This window comes from Terrapene carolina, unplaced genomic scaffold, assembly GCF_002925995.2.
Source record: "Terrapene carolina triunguis isolate 2854851 unplaced genomic scaffold, T_m_triunguis-2.0 Scaffold448, whole genome shotgun sequence".
Taxonomy (NCBI): domain Eukaryota; kingdom Metazoa; phylum Chordata; order Testudines; family Emydidae; genus Terrapene; species Terrapene triunguis.
In genome coordinates, this window is record NW_020664799.1 from 810062 (window position 1) to 814355 (window position 4294).

General features: G+C 47.4%; 1 pseudogene; it reads left to right on the plus strand.

Moving 5' to 3' along the window:
- Positions 1-518: 518 nt before the first annotated feature.
- On the plus strand, positions 519-2666 carry LOC112108726 (annotated as a pseudogene).
- Positions 2667-4294: the final 1628 nt, after the last annotated feature.

Consider the following 4294-nt stretch of genomic DNA (forward strand, 5'->3'; position numbering starts at 1 on the left):
GGGGCTAGCCATGCCCCCCAGTCAGGAGCTTTGTGAACAGAGCCCTTGGGGAGCTAGAACTCTGCTAGATCCTTTCTCTACAAGTTCTAAGTGATCTGCCAGGTGGCAGCTGCAGTCTGAGCACTGCCTGTGGGCCTCGGTTTCAGACCTACAAGCCCTCACAGGAGCTTTAAGTAATGTGTTCCTGTTCTGGCCTGGGATACGGGGAATGGAACGTTCCATAATGGAGATTTAGTTGTACCCTAGAGTGTAGCAGAGCGCTCAGCTCCCCCGGGGAATAAGCTGTGGCATTCCCGAGGCAGAGGTGATGCACCTTTACTCCAGATGAGTGTGTCATGGGATCTTGTATGATCTATAGTCCAGTCTCTGTAAGATGGGGAAGGAGCCTCTCTGGGTGGGTGACTGAGATACTGGGTCTGGAAGTAGTAATAGGACTGACCTTAATGAACATAATCAACACTTGATTAATTGTTTCCCAAGCAGAATTTCCAATTTCCAAACCTAATGTGATCTCCTGGATGGAGCGAGGGGAGGAGCTGCGAGTCTCGGATCTCCAGGGCTCTGAGGAAGGGGAGATCATCAGCAACACCCACACAGGTGAGGAATCAGCTAAACTGACTCAGAAACCAATTACTGTGTCCTCATAGCAGATGTCACTTGTGCATTTTAATCAAGTGTATGTGACCCTTCAGCCTGTCTTCATCTCCAGTGAGAGGATGTGGAGGAAAGATGGATTCTCTCCTCTGGGGCAGGGTTTTGAGGAAGGAGGATGAACTCAGCTCATGATATTTCATCCTCCCCAGCTGTTATTTGGGTGTGTTCCCCCCTTTTCCTGTTCCCCTTTCAGAATTTTCTTTCCCTCCAGCACAGAGAATGACTCCTGTCTGGATTATCTCTCTGTCCCACAGGGCAGGGGATGGTGAATGAGAACAGCGAGGAAAGTCTTCAGCAGGAAGGTCCTGAGCAAGTGGCACCGTGTGGGATGTTATGGGGAAGATCTGAAGGGCATATTTCCCAGAGTCCTGAGCAGGGAGAAACCTGTAAGAGTCAGCGCAAGCCAGAAAGGCAGCAGGGAAACCATCCAGGGGAGGGACGGGGTAAATCCTCTCACAGGAGCAGAGGGGTGAAAAGAAACAAAGAAACTGATCAACAGAAAATCCCCCATCAAGAGGGACATTCCACTTGCAGTGACTGTGGGAAAAGCTTCCGTCAGCACTCAAGTCTTATTGAACATCAGAGAACCCACACAGGAGAGATGCCCTTCAACTGCTCTGACTGTGGGAAAAGCTTCAGTCGGAGCTCATACCTTATTAAACATCAGAGACGACATACAAGAGAGAAACCCTATAACTGCCCTGACTGTGGGAAAAGCTTCAGTCAGAGCTCAGACCTTGTTAGACATAAGAGAATCCACACAGGAGAGAAACCCTATAACTGCCCTGACTGCAGGAAAAGCTTCAGTCAGATCTCAGACCTTGGTAGACATAGGAGAATCCACACAGGTGAGAACCCCTTCAACTGCTCTGACTGTGGGAAAAGCTTCAGTCGTCGCTCAAATCTTAACAGTCATTGTACAATCCACACAGGAAAGAAACCGTATAACTGCTCTGACTGCAGGAAAAGGTTCACTCGGCACTCATACCTTATTAAACATCAGATAATACATACAAGAGAGAAACCCTATAACTGCTCTGACTGCGGGAAAAGGTTCAGTCGAAACTCATACCTTATTAAACATCAGATACTACATACAAGAGAGAAACCCTATAACTGCTCTGACTAGAGGAAAAGCTTCAGTTAAAGCTCACACCTTATTGCACATCAGAAATTTCACACAAGACAGAAACCCTATAACCTAAGTTCCCTCTAAGCTGCGGGGCTGCGCAGCAGGCTATCAAGGGCTGCCCAGGCGGGGAGAGGCCCCTCTCCCCCGGCCCCAACCCCAGGAGCTATCATGGATGGTTGAGAGGTGCCTCTCCCTCCGCCCCAGAGCTATCGTGGACAGGGAGAGACGGAGAGGCACTCTCCCCTGGACCCGGGCTGGTGCGGCAAGAGAGGGCTGGGGGAGTCCTTTCTCCTTGGGGCAGCCTGCACACCAAACCCCTCATCTCTGGCCCCACACCAGAGCCTGCACCCCCAGCCAGAGCCCTCACCCCCTACACCCCAACCCTCTGCCCTAGCCCTGAGCCCCCTCCTGCATCCCAAACCCCTCATCCACAGCCCCACCCTAAAGCCCGCATCTCCAGCCAGACCCCTCACTCCCATGCACCACAACTCTCTGCCCTAGCCCTGAGCCCCTCCCCCCCACACACACACACACACTCTCTGAACCGCTCGGACCCCACCCCCACCACACATCACCTCCATATTGGTGCATATAACAAAATTCATTCCCCACATGGATGTAAAATATTAGAAGGAACATTGCCAATAGCTGCTCTGACTGTGGAACAAAGTTCAATCAGAGTTGATACCTTATTGAACATCAGAGAACGCACACAGGCGAGAAGCCCTTTAACTGCCTTGACTGTGGGAAAAGGTTCAGTCGGCGCTCAAATCTTAACAGATATCGTATAATCCAACCAGGAGAAAACCCCTTCAACTGCTCTGACTGCAAGAGAAGCTTCAGTGAATGCTCACACCTCAATTCACAACAGAGACTTCACGTAGGTCAGAAACCCTATAACTGCTCTGACAGCAGGAAAAGGTTCAGTTGGAGCTCATACTTTATAAAATATCAGATACTACATACAAGAGCGAGATTCTATAACGGCCCTGACTGCAGGAAAAGCTTCAGTCAGAGCTCACAGACCTTGTTAGACATAGGAGAATCCACACAAGAGAGAAACACTTCTACTGCTCTGACTGTGGTTGTCAATGTGATGTCCCAACTTGGCTCTGGGCACTGAGCCAGGACAATGGTTTATTTGTGACTTTCTTGCTTTGAACCAGGAAGAATTGGTAATTCATGTACCCCAACTTTTGTATGCATTATTCTAACCATTTTCAGCTAGAGATGTCTGAATTTCAAGCTGTAGTAATCATATGACTGTGAATTTCATTTAAGAATCAGGCTTAGCCTAAGAATATTAATGATTTTGCTAGATTTTGTTAAGTTGACACTGATTTAAATTCCATTGTCCCATCCACCCTATCTAGTTTTGTCCAATTTCATTTTTTTTTAAAGTTTTAATATCAAGTCAAGTTAGAGTTTTAAATCGAGTTAACCAAGTATAAATTCAGTGAAGTATTTGATACTAGGGCCACGTTTACATTACAAACTTTGGTCGATGCAAGTTGCATCAAGATAAAGATGCCTCAGCATATCACTTGCACACATGCAAACTTGGCTCCTTGTCGCATGTTCTTCAGCACGACCTCTGCAGCATGTCCTTTCCTTTCCTGCATGTCCTTTCCTTTTTCTATGCTTTTCCTTGGGAGCAGGGGTCAGGATAGTAACTATGGGTGCAACTCTACAGGCTGTTACCCTGAAGCAAGGAGGATGTTACCCTGAACCAGTCTCCAATAGGCACAGAAGTGCCTTGTTTAAAAAGGTAGTGGACACATCTGGAAGATATGCAGGTGGCTGATCACATTGTGAGCCAAAGGACATTTTCTATTGCCTTTATTCTTTCTGTATCTGCAATCTTTTTTTTTTTTTCTGAAATACTACAATGCCATTTTCTTGGAAAGGGGAGGAGGGAGGGCACCAGTGGACCAGGTGGGAGAGAGAGCACTAGGCAGACCAGAATCTTGGGTGGCACGTTGCGCTGATGGTTGTGGGATTTGATACTTTTAGGGAAATAAACCCATTAAAAGTCTTTGGTGTCAATGCCATTTTGAGCATGCTGTATGTCAGGGTGGGGAAAGCAGAGCAGGTGTAGAGAGGCTTGATCCATCCAACATGGCAACGCCCAGCCAGTACCCAGAACATAGTGTTTGAATCCCCCTATACAGTTGTACTGCAAATAATACTGACTGGTAGAGCTGTGCTCTGCAGCAGTCTACATTGGCATCCATAAATCAGCCTCTGTGGTTAACAAAGGCCTGCATAACAATGGGGTAGTACCCTTTGCAATTTACGTACTCGTGTGCTCCTTGCAGTCTATCTGTAGTCCCTGTGTGGTTTGGAGACTGCATTCTCTCAAAACTGGCAATTACTTCAGAGATCTTTGTTTGTGCCCACCAACTTTGGGTAAATCACACTCCTGATCAAGAGTTCTGAAGGAACTAAAATATGAAATTGCAGAATTACTAACTGCCGTATGGAACCTATCATTGAAATCAGGTTCTG